The sequence below is a fragment of the Ranitomeya variabilis genome, chromosome 1, assembly GCF_051348905.1.
Source record: "Ranitomeya variabilis isolate aRanVar5 chromosome 1, aRanVar5.hap1, whole genome shotgun sequence".
NCBI classification, from domain to species: domain Eukaryota; kingdom Metazoa; phylum Chordata; class Amphibia; order Anura; family Dendrobatidae; genus Ranitomeya; species Ranitomeya variabilis.
In genome coordinates this window covers 773,833,026-773,851,493 of record NC_135232.1, presented here as the reverse complement: position 1 = coordinate 773,851,493, position 18,468 = coordinate 773,833,026, and positions in this window count along the sequence as shown.

The following is an 18,468-nucleotide window of genomic DNA, read 5'->3' as shown; positions in this document are numbered from 1 at the left end:
AGTCTTACACGTGGTGAACGAATGGAGAGGATAGTGCAGGAGTATCTAGAGCTGAATATCAATACCATCAAGGAGGGTTTGGACCATTTCCCATTCACATTTTGGTCTTCCAAAATGGATGAGTGGCTTGAGCTTGCCTCACACGTTGTGGAGGTTTGATCATGCACACAGTTAGCGTTCTCTCAGAATGTGTTTTCAGCGCTGCTAGTGGTGTCCTGATGGATAAGCACAGCCAGCTGTCCCCTTAAAGTGTAGACCGCCTAACTTTCATCAAGATGAAGTCATGGATCTCCAAGGACTTTTGCACTCCAATCGCAGACTGTACAGACTAGGTGATATTGCATTTTTTAGTGTGATGAATTAAAGTCACGTAACTGCACTCTGTGATATCTTTAGTGTGGCTTCTGTGCCTGCTGTGACTGCTGCTGATGTTAACAAAAATTTGTGGAAATGTGAATAGTCATGGTTGGTCTACATCTGCTGGGTTAGCTGTAATGGAAGACATGTCAGTCCCAGTTATACAATTTCTATTCTCGTAACATTTATTCCACTTCTGTGGTGTCAGGCCTTCATTTTTTAAAATGTGAAAACTTCAGGTTAGGTGTCCATCTGCTGGATTGGGTATAGTAGAAGACCTGTCAGTCCTTATTGTACTATTTCTACTGTGGTGAAATTGATGCCACTTTGATATTGTCTGCCAATAGTTTTTGGAAATGTGAACACTCCTGGTTGGTTGTCCATCTGCTGGATTGGGTGTAGTGGAAGATCTGTCGATCCCTATTATACTATCTATACTGTGGTGAAATTGATGCCACTTGGGTATTGTCTGCCAATAATTTTTGGAAATGTGAACACTCCTGGTTGGGTGCCCATCTGCTGGATTGGGTGTAGTGGAAGACCTCTCGATCCCTATTATACTATCTATACTGTGGTGAAATTGATGCCACTTGGGTATTGTCTGCAAATAATTTTTGGAAATGTGAACACTCCTGGTTGGATGTCCATCTGCTGGATTGGGTGTAGGTGTGGTTTTGCACTACAGCACTTTGTCTCTCATTGCAGATTGCTGCTATGTGAGTTTTTCAACTCATCACTATATTGTGTTTATACTATATTGTGTTTGTTTTTTCACTAAGGTGCCTATGGTGGAAAATGCAGCAGTGTTATGGTTCTCAATGGCAAGAGAACATAGCCCAGCATACATAGGAACTAGCTCTTGGAAGGATGGAAACTTAAACTGACCATGAACTAAACCTGCCGCACAACTAACAGTAGCCGGGTAGCGTAGCCTGCGTTTTATCCCTAGACGCCCAGCGCCGGCCGGAGGACTAACTAATCCTGGCAGAGGAAAATATAGTCCTGGCTCACCTCTAGAGAAATTTCCCCGAAAGGCAGACAGAGGCCCCCACATATATTGGCGGTGATTTAAGATGAAAAATGACAAACGTAGTATGAAAATAGGTTTAGCAAAATCGAGGTCCGCTTACTAGATAGCAGGAAGACAGAAAGGGTACTTTCATGGTCAGCTGAAAACCCTATCAATACACCATCCTGAAATTACTTTAAGACTCTAGTATTAACTCATAACATCAGAGTGGCAATTTCAGATCACAAGAGCTTTCCAGACACAGAAACGAAACTGCAGCTGTGAACTGGAACAAAATGCAAAAAACAAACAAGGACAAAAGTCCGACTTAGCTGGAAGTTGTCTGGTAGCAGGAACATGCACAGAAAGGCTTCTGATTACAATGTTGACCGGCATGGAAGTAACAGAGGAGCAAGGTTAAATAGCGACTCCCACATCCTGATGGGAACAGGTGAACAGAGGGGATGATGCACACAAGTTCAATTCCACCAGTGGCCACCGGGGGAGCCCAAAATCCAATGTCACAACAGTACCCCCCCCTCAAGGAGGGGGCACCGAACCCTCACCAGAACCACCAGGGCGATCAGGATGAGCCCTATGAAAGGCACGGACCAGATCGGAGGCATGAACATCAGAGGCAGTCACCCAAGAATTATCCTCCTGACCGTATCCCTTCCATTTGACCAGATACTGGAGTTTCCGTCTGGAAACACGGGAGTCCAAGATTTTTTCCACAACGTACTCCAACTCGCCCTCAACCAACACCGGAGCAGGAGGCTCAACGGAAGGCACAACCGGTACCTCATACCTGCGCAACAATGACCGATGAAAAACATTATGAATAGAAAAAGATGCAGGGAGGTCCAAACGGAAGGACACAGGGTTAAGAATCTCCAATATCTTGTACGGGCCGATGAACCGAGGCTTAAACTTAGGAGAAGAAACCCTCATAGGGACAAAACGAGAAGACAACCACACCAAGTCCCCGACACAAAGCCGAGGACCAACCCGACGCCGGCGGTTGGCAAAAAGCTGAGTCTTCTCCTGGGACAACTTCAAATTGTCCACCACCTGCCCCCAAATCTGATGCAACCTCTCCACCACAGCATCCACTCCAGGACAATCCGAAGATTCCACCTGACCGGAGGAAAATCGAGGATGAAACCCCGAATTACAGAAAAAAGGAGACACCAAGGTGGCAGAGCTGGCCCGATTATTGAGGGCAAACTCCGCTAAAGGCAAAAAAGCAACCCAATCATCCTGATCTGCAGACACAAAACACCTCAAATATGTCTCCAAAGTCTGATTCGTCCGCTCGGTCTGGCCATTAGTCTGAGGATGGAAAGCAGACGAGAAAGACAAATCTATGCCCATCCTAGCACAGAATGCCCGCCAAAATCTAGACACGAATTGGGTTCCTCTGTCAGAAACGATATTCTCCGGAATACCATGCAAACGAACCACATTTTGAAAAAACAGAGGAACCAACTCGGAAGAAGAAGGCAACTTAGGCAGGGGAACCAAATGGACCATCTTAGAGAAACGGTCACACACCACCCAGATGACAGACATCTTCTGAGAAACAGGAAGATCCGAAATAAAATCCATCGAGATGTGCGTCCAAGGCCTCTTCGGGATAGGCAAGGGCAACAACAATCCACTAGCCCGAGAACAACAAGGCTTGGCCCGAGCACAAACGTCACAAGACTGCACAAAGCCTCGTACATCTCGTGACAGGGAAGGCCACCAGAAGGACCTTGCCACCAAATCCCTGGTACCAAAGATTCCAGGATGACCTGCCAACGCAGAAGAATGAACCTCAGAAATGACTTTACTGGTCCAATCATCAGGAACAAACAGTCTACCAGGTGGGCAACGATCAGGTCTATCCGCCTGAAACTCCTGCAAGGCCCGCCGCAGGTCTGGAGAAACGGCAGACAATATCACTCCATCCTTAAGGATACCTGTAGGTTCAGAATTACCAGGGGAGTCAGGCTCAAAACTCCTAGAAAAGGCATCAGCCTTAACATTCTTAGAACCCGGTAGGTATGACACCACAAAATTAAACCGAGAGAAAAACAACGACCAGCGCGCCTGTCTAGGATTCAGGCGTCTGGCGGACTCAAGATAAATTAAATTTTTGTGGTCGGTCAATACCACCACCTGATGTCTAGCCCCCTCAAGCCAATGACGCCACTCCTCAAAAGCCCACTTCATGGCCAAAAGCTCCCGATTCCCAATATCATAATTCCGCTCGGCGGGCGAAAATTTACGAGAAAAAAAAGCACAAGGTTTCATCACGGAGCAGTCGGAACTTCTTTGCGACAAAACCGCCCCAGCTCCGATTTCAGAAGCGTCGACCTCAACCTGAAAAGGAAGAGCAACATCAGGCTGACGCAACACAGGGGCGGAAGAAAAGCGGCGCTTAAGCTCCCGAAAGGCCTCCACAGCAGCAGGGGACCAATCAGCAACATCAGCACCCTTCTTAGTCAAATCAGTCAATGGTTTAACAACATCAGAAAAACCAGCAATAAATCGACGATAAAAGTTAGCAAAGCCCAAAAATTTCTGAAGACTCTTAAGAGAAGAGGGTTGCGTCCAATCACAAATAGCCCGAACCTTGACAGGATCCATCTCGATGGAAGAGGGGGAAAAAATGTATCCCAAGAAGGAAATCTTTTGAACCCCAAAAACGCACTTAGAACCCTTCACACACAAGGAATTAGACCGCAAAACCTGAAAAACCCTCCTGACCTGCTGGACATGAGAGTCCCAGTCATCCGAAAAAATCAGAATATCATCCAGATACACGATCATAAATTTATCCAAATAATCACGGAAAATGTCATGCATAAAGGACTGAAAGACTGAAGGGGCATTTGAAAGGCCAAAAGGCATCACCAAATACTCAAAGTGGCCCTCGGGCGTATTAAATGCGGTTTTCCACTCATCCCCCTGCTTAATTCGCACCAAATTATACGCCCCACGGAGATCTATCTTAGAGAACCACTTGGCCCCCTTTATGTGAGCAAACAAATCAGTCAGCAGTGGCAACGGATATTGATATTTAACCGTGATTTTATTCAAAAGCCGATAATCAATACACGGCCTCAAAGAGCCATCTTTCTTAGACACAAAGAAAAAACCGGCTCCTAAGGGAGATGACGAAGGACGAATATGTCCCTTTTCCAAGGACTCCTTTATATATTCTCGCATAGCAGCATGTTCAGGCACAGACAGATTAAATAAACGACCCTTAGGGTATTTACTACCCGGAATCAAATCTATGGCACAATCGCACTCCCGGTGCGGAGGTAATGAACCAAGCTTAGGTTCTTCAAAAACGTCACGATAGTCAGACAAGAATTCAGGAATCTCAGAGGGAATAGATGACGAAATGGAAACCAAAGGTACGTCCCCATGCATCCCCTTACATCCCCAGCTTAACACAGACATAGCGTTCCAGTCGAGGACTGGGTTATGAGATTGCAGCCATGGCAATCCAAGCACCAACACATCATGTAGATTATACAGCACAAGAAAGCGAATAATCTCCTGATGATCCGGATTAATTCGCATAGTTACTTGTGTCCAGTATTGTGGTTTATTACTAGCCAATGGGGTGGAGTCAATCCCCTTCAGAGGTATAGGAGTTTCAAGAGGCTCTAAATCATACCCACAGCGTTTGGCAAAGGACCAATCCATAAGACTCAAAGCGGCGCCAGAGTCGACATAGGCATCCGCGGTAATAGATGATAAAGAACAAATCAGGGTCACAGATAGAATAAACTTAGACTGAAAAGTGCCAATTGAAACTGACTTATCAAGCTTCTTAGTACGCTTAGAGCATGCTGATATAACATGAGTTGAATCACCACAATAAAAGCACAACCCATTTTTTCGTCTAAAATTCTGCCGTTCGCTTCTGGACAGAATTCTATCACATTGCATATTCTCTGGCGTCTTCTCAGTAGACACCGCCAAATGGTGCACAGGTTTGCGCTCCCGCAGACGTCTATCGATCTGGATAGCCATTGTCATGGACTCATTCAGACCCGCAGGCACAGGGAACCCCACCATAACATCCTTAACGGCATCAGAGAGACCCTCTCTGAAATTCGCCGCTAGGGCGCACTCATTCCACTGAGTAAGCACAGACCATTTACGGAATTTTTGGCAGTATATTTCAACTTCATCTTGCCCCTGAGATAGGGACATCAAGGCTTTTTCCGCCTGAAGCTCTAAATGAGGTTCCTCATAAAGCAACCCCAAGGCCAGAAAAAACGCATCCACATTGAGCAACGCAGGATCCCCTGGAGCCAATGCAAAAGCCCAATCTTGAGGGTCGCCCCGGAGCAAGGAAATCACAATCCTGACCTGTTGAGCAGGATCTCCAGCAGAGCGAGATTTCAGGGACAAAAACAACTTGCAATTATTTTTGAAATTTTGAAAGCAAGATCTATTCCCCGAGAAAAATTCAGGCAAAGGAATTCTAGGTTCAGATATAGGAACATGAACAACAAAATCTTGTAAATTTTGAACTTTCGTGGTGAGATTATTCAAACCTGCAGCTAAACTCTGAATATCCATTTTAAACAGGTGAACACAGAGCCATTCCAGGATTAGAAGGAGACAGAGAGAGGAAGGCTGCAATATAGGCAGACTTGCAAGTGATTCAATTGAAAGCACACTCAGAACTGAAGGAAAAAAAAAAAAATAAAAAATTTTTCAGCAGACTTCTTTTTTTCTCTCCTTTCTCTGCCAATTAATTTAACCCTTTGTAGGCCGGTCAAACTGTTATGGTTCTCAATGGCAAGAGAACATAGCCCAGCATACATAGGAACTAGCTCTTGGAAGGATGGAAACTTAAACTGACCATGAACTAAACCTGCCGCACAACTAACAGTAGCCGGGTAGCGTAGCCTGCGTTTTATCCCTAGACGCCCAGCGCCGGCCGGAGGACTAACTAATCCTGGCAGAGGAAAATATAGTCCTGGCTCACCTCTAGAGAAATTTCCCCGAAAGGCAGACAGAGGCCCCCACATATATTGGCGGTGATTTAAGATGAAAAATGACAAACGTAGTATGAAAATAGGTTTAGCAAAATCGAGGTCCGCTTACTAGATAGCAGGAAGACAGAAAGGGTACTTTCATGGTCAGCTGAAAACCCTATCAATACACCATCCTGAAATTACTTTAAGACTCTAGTATTAACTCATAACATCAGAGTGGCAATTTCAGATCACAAGAGCTTTCCAGACACAGAAACGAAACTGCAGCTGTGAACTGGAACAAAATGCAAAAAACAAACAAGGACAAAAGTCCGACTTAGCTGGAAGTTGTCTGGTAGCAGGAACATGCACAGAAAGGCTTCTGATTACAATGTTGACCGGCATGGAAGTAACAGAGGAGCAAGGTTAAATAGCGACTCCCACATCCTGATGGGAACAGGTGAACAGAGGGGATGATGCACACAAGTTCAATTCCACCAGTGGCCACCGGGGGAGCCCAAAATCCAATGTCACAACACAGCAGCTACCGGTAAATATAAAAAATAAAAATAGATACCAATAAAAGTAAAATTAATTGAGACATCAGTAGGTTAAGTGTTTGCGAATATCCATATTGAATCAAGAGCCCCATATAATGATCCATACAGTTCATTATGGCCCCATAAGATGCTCCATATTAAAATATGCCCCATATAATGCTCCATGCAGTTCATTATGGTCCCATAAGATGCTCCATATTAAAATATGCCCCATATAATGCTCCATACAGTTCTTTATAGCCCCATAAGATGCTCCATATACAAATATGCCCCATATAATGCTCCATGCAGTTCTTTATGGCCCCATAGATGCCCCATATAATGCTCCATGCAGTTCATTGTGGCCCCATAGATGCCCCATATAATGGTCCATGCAGTTCTTTATGGCCCCATAGATGCCCCATATAATGTTCCATGCAGTTCATTATGGCCCTATATAATGCTCCATGCAGTTCATTATGGCCCCATAGATGCTCCATATACAAATATGCCCCATATAATGCTCCATGCAGTTCATTGTGGCCCCATAGATGCCCCATATAATGGTCCATGCAGTTCTTTATGGCCCCATAGATGCCCCATATAATGCTCCATGCAGTTCATTATGGCCCCATATAATGCTCCATGCAGTTCATTAAGGCCCCATAGATGCTCCATATACAAATATGCCCCATATAATGCTCCATGCAGTTCATTATGGCCCCATAGATGCTCCATATAACAATGTGCCACATGTAATGCTGCTGCTGCAATAAAAAAAATGACCTCTCATCTCAGCCCGCTGCTCCTCAGCGTCCCGTCTCTCCGCACTGACTGTTCAGGCAGAGGGTGGCGCGCACACTAATACGTCATCGCGCCCTCTGATCTGAACAGTCAGTGCCGAGGACGCGCAAGACGGAGCATTGGTGGAACGCGGAAAGGTGAATTTGAAATACTCCTGAAGACCGTGGGACATGCAGGGACCACGTCAGGAGCGCCAGGAGCAGGTGAGTATTTGACAGTCGTCGCTCCCCCTCACCCGCCGACCATGACTCGAGTATAAGCCGAGAGGGGCACTTTCAGCCCATTTTGTTGGGCTGAAAATCTCGGCTTATGCTCGAGTATATAGGGTATATATGTATATATATATATATATATATTAACATATATTATCTTTCTTTGGGCTCCTTTTCTACTTATCATTGGGCATTTAAGCAATACCTTCTTTTCCTATTGTTGATTGAATAATATATTACATTATTAAACACCTGCTCCATATATTCAGCTGTTATTTTATTAAATCATTATTTTTTTCAATAAAAATCATTGAATCTATTATTTTTTATTTGTCTTTATTGCACAATTTTTTAATATGATCTTGGTTTAGTCTTTGTGCGTGACTTTCCCTTTTTATACAATTTGTTCCATCTTTGATAATTGGATTGGGTGTAGTGGTAGACCTGTCAGTCCCTATTATACTATTTCTATTCTCGCGAAATGTATGCTACTTCTGTGGTGTAACACCGTCATTTGTTTAAATGTGTATACTCCTGGTTGGGTGTCCATCTTCTGGATTGGATGTAGTGGAAGACCTGTCGGTCTCTATTATACTATTTCTACTTTGATGAAATTGATACCACTTTGGTGGTGTCTGCCAATAATTTTTGTAAATATTCCTGGTTGGGTCTCCTTCATGCGTGTTGCCTGTAGCAGTAGGCCTATGACTCAACTACCCGTGTTAAGATTCTAAAATTTTTCTGACAATGGTAGTCTACGAAATTGATATTTGTGCCACCTGAGTGTGGCTCAGCATGAAAGCAGGTTGTGCTGTTGTATGTGGTATCAGGGCTCCCAGTAAAGGAAGCCTACACCGATCCCTCACCCACCTCGTCTTACTGTGATGTTCAATTGAAAGCTGGAAATACTGTCTCAGGCCCTGATACCGCATGCCTGGCTGATTGCTGCAGTGCCATGCTACCAATTTGTACTGTGGTTGAATTGAGGCCATTTTCCTGGTGTATGTCCCTCATTTGATGTGTTTTGGCAGCATTTGGGGCCATTATAAGGTGTTGTGCATGTGTTTGCTTTTGCCTCCCATTTACATGAATGGCGTTCGATTATGTTGGGCAAATATAGCAAATTCTGTAATTATAATCCGAACCGAACATTGAAATATTCGCTCATCACTAATTATGAATGAAATGCCATCACCTACATTGCAAATGAGTTTTTATATATTAATTACCTGTGCTTTTTTATAACCTTTCATGGATTGGAGCTTTTTGGTCATGTGTCCCTACAGGATGTCATATAAAATGCTGAAATCCTTCTTCATTTAATTCTCCTGTGGCACTGCTGGTCTTCATGCATTGGGCGGACTCTTTTTTCTATTTTTTGTTTATCTGCTCTTCATAACTGTTGCTAGACCTGGTGCTAAAGCACCTAGCTGGCAAACAGCTGCAGGCCACATATTAGGGACCCATGAGCTACGTTTGGTTCCCAAACCACAGGTTGGGTAGCCCTGGTCTGTGAGGTAGTTAACATGTCCATTTTTTTTCCTCAGATAAAGTGGGCCGCACAAGACTTGGATATCATTTATGCGCTGTCTGTTTCTCACTCACTGTTTGATAGAACAAGCTTGTGAAACCGCCATCAATTTTTTTATATAACTCAACAAAACTGATGAAACTCCGCTTGTAAGCACTGACACAGTGGCCAAACTGATGAAGATTTGATAGGAAACACTGATGACACTTGGATGGCATGTGAAGGAGACCTATTACCAGACTTAGGCTAGGTTCACATTGCGTTAGTGCAGTGTGTTCAACGCATGTGTTAAACGGACTGCGCAATGCAAGTGCCTTGTAAAGATCGCGTTATGCGATCGCGCTAGCGCAGATGCTCCATCTGTGCTAGGGGTGACGGACCCCGAAATGCTGCAGACGCGTCCGAGGGTCCGTCACAGAATGACGGCACATTGCGAACGCATGCCGATTATGACATGCGTTAGCGATGCGCTACATAATGGCAGTTAATGGGTGCGCTAATGCATCCGTTACATAGCGTTAGTGCCGCTATGTAACGGATGCCGTCAGCGCATTGCCATTAACGCAATGTGAACCCAGCCTTACCTTTGCACATTATAGAGCATGCTCACAATAGTCTCCAGTTGAAGTAAAAATAAATTTTAGAATTAGAGAAAGAAAATATTTTTAAGACATTTTGATCAGTAAAAAGAAAAATTTAAGTTGTACGTTCCCTTTAGCTGGTATGCATCATTCCAAATACAAACATTAATCGCTAATATTTTTGTTACAACACTATAATAAATATTAGCATAGTTTGATGTATGGAAAACTGTATGCCATGTTTGATTGGACTGTCATAAGGATAAAAATTCTTACTTATGTCTGTATCACCAGTAAATGTAGCCGTACAGTGAGTGTCTACTGCACATTTCTATATAACATTGTGTGCCCTTGATGCGAGCAGAAGTTATTGTGTATGTGTATTGTATACTAAAATATATATGATAAGACTGTTTTTGTGGTCAGAATAATTACTGTTCTACCTTTTTGCGATACCGGCAGTGACTCTGCTGTAATAGCGCCATGCACTAGGAGACATGGGTGTAGCATAAGCGGGATTGCAGCAAGGCTGTTGGCTGTTGTGCTTCTATGTTATATGATTGTCATGGTGTCAGTCTCTAATGTAATGAAGATGAAGCACAAGGGAAAAACGATTTGTATGTTAATTTCCGTGGAGTGTATATTCCCCCTCCCTTCTGCTCATCTATCTCAGCTGTTTCCTTTTCATTTCTCTCTCTTTTTTTGCATGTCTTTCCTGTGCTTTTTTTTTTGCACAATTTTCATTTGGCCTGTTTCCCCCATCAAGCAGCCTCTATTCTCCTCATTCATTGCTGTTCTCTAATCCCCTTTATCTGATGGAGGAATCAAAGCAGTCCTCAGCACACAAAATCCAATATAGCTTCTAACCTTCCCGTCACCTCTCCTCTGTGTTTCTAACACTCTCCCCTCCTTTTATGCTTTCTGCTCTTTTTCCCTCCATCATCATTTTTTTTTCCGAGATTCCATCCTATACTAATCCCAGCATATACACTCACAAATACTGTAAGCAATTATATATTTGTATCTTACCTCCGCAGAGGTTTATCGTTTTCACACAATGTTAAATACTTCAAGCAGAAAAAGAGTTAAAAATAATAAATGCACTACCTACCTCTTCTAGCCATATTACTGGCATCATGGCTCAGCGCTGAGTGGTGAGGTGGTGCGGTTCGTGACTTCTAAGGCTGCCATCACACTAGCAGTATTTGGTCAGTATTTTACATCAGTATTTGTAAGCCAAAACCAGGAGTGGGTGATAAATGCAGAAGTGGTGCATATGTTTCTATTATACTTTTCCTCTAATTGTTCCACTCCTGGTTTTGGCTTACAAATACGAGTGCCACTATGCGAGTGCTATGCGAGTGTCATGCGAGTACAATGCAATTTTCACACTTAGGCTACTTTCACACTAGCGTTAACTGCATTACGTCTCAAAACGTCTTTTTTTTTCGAAAAAACGCATCCAGCAAAAGTTTTTGCTGGATGCGTTTTTTCCCCATAGACTTGTATTGGCGACGTATTGCGACGGATTGACATACGTCGTGTACGTTTTACGACGGATGCGTCGAAATTTGGCGATACGTCGTCGGCAAAAAACGTTGCTTGTAGCGTTTTTTGTCTCCGCCTAAAAAACGTGTCGCGACGCATCCTGCGGCATGCGTCGTTGGCTACAATGGAAGCCTATGAGCGACGGATGCGTCGGGACACGTCGTACGACGCAATGCAGCGCTGCAATACGTTTTTTTACACTGAGCATGCTCAGAAGCTGGATTTTGTTGCCAATTGGCCAGACACCCCCAAATCTATATAAACCTGGCCTGGGCCTTCAACCCCACATATATGGCCACGTATATACGTGGCACTTATATACGTGGCACTTATATAAGTGCCACATATTTAAGTGCCACGTATGTAAGTGCCACGTATATAAGTGCCACGTATATAAGTGCCACGTATTTAAGTGCCACGTATTTAAGTGCCATGTATATAAGTGCCACGTATTTAAGTGCCACGTATATAAGTGAAACGTATATAAGTGCCACGTATTTAAGTGCCACGTATATAAGTGCCACGTATTTAAGTGCCACGTATTTAAGTGCCACGTATATAAGTGCCACGTATTTAAGTGCCACGTATATAAGTGAAACGTATTTAAGTGCCACGTATTTAAGTGCCACGTATTTAAGTGCCACGTATTTAAGTGCCACGTATTTAAGTGCCACGTATTTAAGTGCCACGTATTTAAGTGCCACGATATTTCAGTGCCACGTATAACCACGTAGTTATAGTATTTATAGTACGTGGCACTGAAATACGTGGCACTATGACTGTCAGAAAATGTTCATTAAACGGTTAGGTGTGAGGTTAGGGGTAGGGTTAGGGTTTGGATCCCTTTATCATCATCCGTAGTTCATTAATCGGATGAATCCACAGTCGTCTCCGTCTCCGTTGCTGCAGAAGCATCCTACGCCTTTCCGCTGCCGCCTCCTTCTCCCGCACTATGATATCCAGGCGATTCGTCTCAAAGATAACGTCGGTAACCAAACTAGCAATCCTCACAAGAACACCTTCCATCGCTGCCACAAAACTAAAACCCTCAAAGATGGGCTGTAAAAACAGTAACTATATAGTTTTCCATATTTTCCAGTAGCCAATCAAATTTGGGAGCTTCCCATTTTAAAAACGGATCCGTCGTAAAAACGGATGCAACGGATGGTAAAAACGGATGCAACGTATGCAACGCATCCAGTATTTTCGACGGAAACGTTTAGCGGATTTGCGACGGATCCGTGGAAATGCTGTATGCGTTGCATACGTTTTTCACTTTTTTTGACGCATCCGTTTTTTCGGCAAAAAACAGATTTGCGACGTAATGCAGTTAACGCTAGTGTGAAAGTAGCCTTAGGCCTCTTTCACACTTCAGTTGTTTGGCGTCAGTCTAAAACCGCCATTTTCCTCAAATAACGGATCTGTCATTTTTTGTGACGGATCCGTTATTTTCCCCATAGACTTGCATTAGCGACGGATTGTGACGGATGGTCGTCCGTTCCATCCGTCATGCGACGGATCCGTCAAAATTTGGCGGACGTCATCTAGACATTGACGGTCATTGCAACGTTTTTTGTCTGCGTTGAAATGGCGGATCGCGACGGATCCGTCGCGTCCGTCATTCCATAGAATGGCCACCTATGGGTGACGGATCCGTAGCGACCGTCATTTCGGCGGATCCGTCGCCCCAATCCGTTTTTTCAATTGCGCATGCTCCAAAAAGTAGATACAACCCACAAGTAACTGATCCGTCAAAAAAACGGATCCGTTAGAACCGTTTTCTCAGCAATTGTGATGGATCCGTCGATCCGTCATTATGGCGGAGCAGACTGACGCCAAACAACTGAAGTGTGAAAGAAGCCTTAGCATCCAATTTACATCCGAGTGCATTGCGATTACTATCCGATTGCAATGTGAATTTAACATGAGCTTTTACTTGCAGAAGTTCTCTGTATGTAAATGCTCATATCAAAATCGCATTGTAATACACAACTGTAAACATCCTTTTAAAACCAAATATTCTTCAAAACACACACATATATATACATGTGTGTATATATATATATATATATATATATATACTAGATTGTGGCCCGATTCTAACGCATCGGGTATTCTAGAATATGCATGTCCCCGTAGTATATGGACAATGATGATTCCAGAATTCGCGGCAGACTGTGCCCGTCGCTGATTGGTCAAGGCAACCTTTATGACATCATCGTCGCCATGGCAACCATTATGACATCTACGTTGATACTGTGCCCGTCGCTGATTGGTCAAGGCAACCTTTATGACATCATCGTCGCCATGGCAACCATTATGACATCTACGTTGATACTGTGCCCGATGCTGATTGGTCGAGGCCTGGCGGCCTCGACCAATCAGAGACACAGGATTTCCAGGACAGACAGACAGAAAGACAGACAGACAGACAGAAAAACCCTTAGACAATTATATATATAGATACATATATATATATATATATATATATATATATATATATATATATATATATATTAGATAGATAGATTAAAGGCCAGCAAATGATCTGCCGCGTACAGTATAGAGTAGAATAGGTGTTAATAGAATAGATATATACACATAGAATAGGTGTATATACTCTGCTCAAAAAACTAAAGGGAACACTAAAATACCACGTCCTAGATATCGCTGAATGAAATATTCCAGTTGCAAATTTTTATTCATTACATAGTGGAATGTGTTCAGAACAATAAAACATAACAATTATCAATATAAATCAAAATGAATATCCCATGGAAGTCTGGATTTGGAATGATACTCAAAATCAAAGTGGAAAATCTAATTACAGGCTGATCCAACATCAGTGAAAATGCCTCATGACAAGGAAAATATGCTCATTATTGTGTGTGGCCTCCACGTGCCTGTATGACCTCTCTACTGTACAACGCCTGGGCATGCTCCTGATGAGGCGGCGGATGGTCTCCTGAGGGATCTCCTCCCAGATCTCGACTAAAGCATCCGCCAACTCCTGGACAGTCTGTGGTGCAACGTGACTTTGGCGGATGGAATGAGACATGATGTCCCAGATGTGCTCAATCGGATTCAGGTCTGGGGAATGGGCGGGCCAGTCCATAGCTTCAATGCCTTCATCTTGCAGGAACTGCTGGCACACTCCAGCCATATGATGTCTGGCATTGTCCTGCATTAGAAGGAACCCAGGGCCAACCGCACCAGCATATGGTCTCACAAGGGGTCTGAGGATCTCATCTCGGTACCTAATGGCAGTCAGGCTACCTCTGGCAAGCATATGGAGGGCTGTGCGGCCCTCCAAAGAAATGCCACCCCACACCATTACTGACCCACTGCAAAACTGGTCATGTTGAAGGATGTTGCAGGCAGCAGATCACTCTCCTTGGCATCTCCAGACTTTGTCACGTCTGTCACATGGGCTCAGTGTGAAACTGCTGTCATCTGTGAAGAGCACAGGGCGCCATTGGTGTTCTGTTGCAAATGCCAAGCATCCTGCACGGTGTTGGGCTGTGAGCACAACCCCCATCTGTGGAGGTCAAGCACTCAGACCATCCTCATGGAGTCAGTTTCTAACCGTATGAGCAGACACATGTGTAATACCCCAGGTAGCCGGTTGCTACAGTGATGTTGCTTTCCTTTCAGGGAGGGCGATATCATGAGTGGAGGCAAAGGGGATTCTCTTTACCAGGTAAGCACACACATGCAACACATTCTGAATCCAGGCCAGGAGGGGGAGCTCAGGACCCGGATTCAGGGGAACTTCCCTCAAATACGGACATATGTCCTGGTCTGGAGGAGTTAGTGAGTCTGGGAGAGACAGTGGACGGAGACAGTTGGTCTCCAGGAGGGAGAGATAAAGGATGGACGTCTGGAACAGACAGGGAGGCCAGCAGCCACGTGGGAGCTGCAGCCTCTTGGAAGAGGAGAACCTGAAGGGTTGTTGCATGCAGTGGAGCAGTGAGGAAAGGAGCACGGGAGTGGAGCAGGGCTCAGCAGGGGAACAGCGGCAGGACACCCTCAGAGCCAGAGCGCAGCAGCCAGGTACCGGGAGCCCAAGGCCTTAGTGGAACTGTAGGACACTTGGCAGAACCGGAGGACTAAGAAATTTATGTGATTGGCCCACACCACACCTGAGAAGCAGCAGCACCTGAAGAGCCCGGGGCATGAGAGAGTCCCTGTAAAATTGCTCAAGCTGCCCATCGTGAAGTTACCTGTTTTAGGACAGGGGAAAAGAGGACTTTGCTAAACAGCTTCAAGCAGCAGGGACCTCATAGGACAGCGCTAGTTGGAAAGGCTTACGGACCTCACCTGGGAGAGGGATTCCCCAATTGCCTCCAAGCCGGCTGGACCCTAACTACACCTGTACCTGGTACCCTGGACTGAGGTCTGCTACATCAACAGTAAACCAGGTAAGGACTTTATAACTTGTGTCCTCCACTTATTCGTCGACATACACCATCATCATCACACCTTCGGACCCCTAGGGACCCCGCTTCACCTGTGGGAAGTGTTACCATCATTGCTGCGACAACATCCCGCAGAGGACCCCTTTAAAGCAACATCGGTCCCCCTATTGACTGAACACCACAGGTGGCGTCACGACAGACTTTACCACAATTCCCTTTAAAAGACTTTTCCCCTTTAATTGGATGCCCAGGGCCACGGACCTGGTCGCAGCCACTGTGACATCCCCTTTAAGAGTGGCCGGACCCAGTGCCGAGTACCCCACGGCCCAGGTGGGGCGCTCCAAACTTGTCATCATGAACAGGATTGACCGACCCGCTGAAATGGGTCCTGTGCACCATGGACTGTAATGGACTGTGTTATACTGTGTGAAATTGAAATATGGCCACCATTGCTGTACCGCGAGGCAGATGGAGAACAGGAAAGGATGTGTTGCCATGGGTGGAGTTCAAGAACCGGCACGAAAGCTGGGACCACCCACTACAGTGACTTTGATGCCAGAAAAACATGTCCGTCACCAGGACGGGTCCGCCCCCGGAGATGGCTGGCGGGAAAATGGAAGAGACTCCTCCCAAGAAAGCCGTAGAGAGAAGAAGGAGGAGGACGCAGGAAAGCGTGGCTGCAGCATGGCTGCACACCACCCGGTAACCACAATGGCGGACAGCAGTGGAGAACCGCCGAAACCTGCAATCACTTATGGAGATGTCCCCGGTCCACAGCGGCATGAAACCTCGGACCTGAAGGCTACCATGGACCCTGAGCTCCTCGCCGCAGAGATGGCGGAGCTGGCCCAGCAACTTTTACAGACCCAGATGACGGCGGTGGCCAACTGGAAAGAGTCCCTGGTCCAGAGAATGACGACTGCCCAGCCTCAATGACAATACTCACCAGCCGTGCTCCCAGCCCTGGCAGAGCCTGTGCCTTTGACCTCAGTGGAGCAGGAAAGCAAGTATTTGCCAGAAAAGGTGATGCAGCCGTCAGAGAATCTGGAGCCTGTATATATATTTATCAGGGAACAAATAGGACACAGAGAGTTATTTGTCAATTGTAGACATGTAGAATCACACCTCTTAAGGGGACACCCGGTTCGTGACTTATACCATGGTGACAAAGTGACCTATACTCGGCACCATGGAGAAAGAGGATACTATGCTATTCATGTTAAAAGGTGCCTAGGACAGCATGCCTATACCCGTGTAACCACTGTGAGTGTACAGCAAACCCGGGCTACACAGACTTTGGAAGCCGAACATTTTTCTAAGGAGTCACCTGTTGACCCCCGTGTTAAAGAACTTCCCCTGTCAGGAAGCTGCACACATCAGGACCTGCCCTGAAAGAAACAGAATTAAAGAGACATTTATCTGCGTGAAAGTAAAATTGTAAATATGTTATTTTAATGCTTTTCATTACAGTTTAAATAGACAGTGTTACCAAAGAACTGCTTTATAAATAGTTTAGCACCTGTTCCGGTGCCCCTCTTCTTTGATGTTGCCTCACGCTGGTAGCGTGAGCAGGACTGTGTATATGTACCCGTTTTGCTTTTCAGACCTGGAGCAAAACTGCATGGCGCAGTGGAGACCAGGACTGGTCAATGCGCCTTGCTACCCCAAAGTTTGCACTTTTACCTGTGTGCACTAGTTATAAATACTTTTGTTATGTAACGTTCAAGAACCGTACCTTCCATAAGGGGATGCTTAAGTTTTAACCTGTTGAAATGCATTTCAAAAAATTGTCTTTAACCTGTAATGCTAATGTTTTTCTTTTCCCAGTCCGGGAGTACTGGAGTAAAAGGGGGGGGGGAGTGTAACACTCCAGGTAACCGGTTGTTACAGTGATGTTGCCTTTCTTTTGGGGGGGGGCCATATCATGCGTGGAGGCAAAGGGGATCCTCTTTACCAGGTAAGCACACACATGCAACACATTCTGAATCCAGGCCAGGAGGGGGAGCTCAGGACCCGGATTCAAGGGAGCTTCCCTCAAATATGGACATATGTCCTGGTCTGGAGGAGGAGTTAGTGAGTCTGTGAGAGACAGTGGATGGAGACAGTTGATTTCCAGGAGGGAGAGATAAATGAAGGACGTCTGGAACAGAAAGGGAGGCCAGCAGCCTCTGGGAAGAGGAGAACCTGAAGGGTTGTTGCATGCAGTGGAGCAGTGAGGAAAGGAGCACAGGAGTGTAACAGGGCTCAGCAGGGGAACAGTGGTAGGAAACCTTAAGAACAAGAGCGCAGCAGCCAGGTACCGGGAGCCCGAGGCCTTAGTGGAACTGTAGGACAATTGGCGGAAACGGAAGACTAAGAACTTTATGTGATTGTCAAACATTACACCTGAGACGCAACAGCACCTGAAGAGCCCAGGGCATAATGGAGATCCTGTAAAATGGCTCAAGCTGACCGTCATGCAGGTACCTGTCTTAGGAC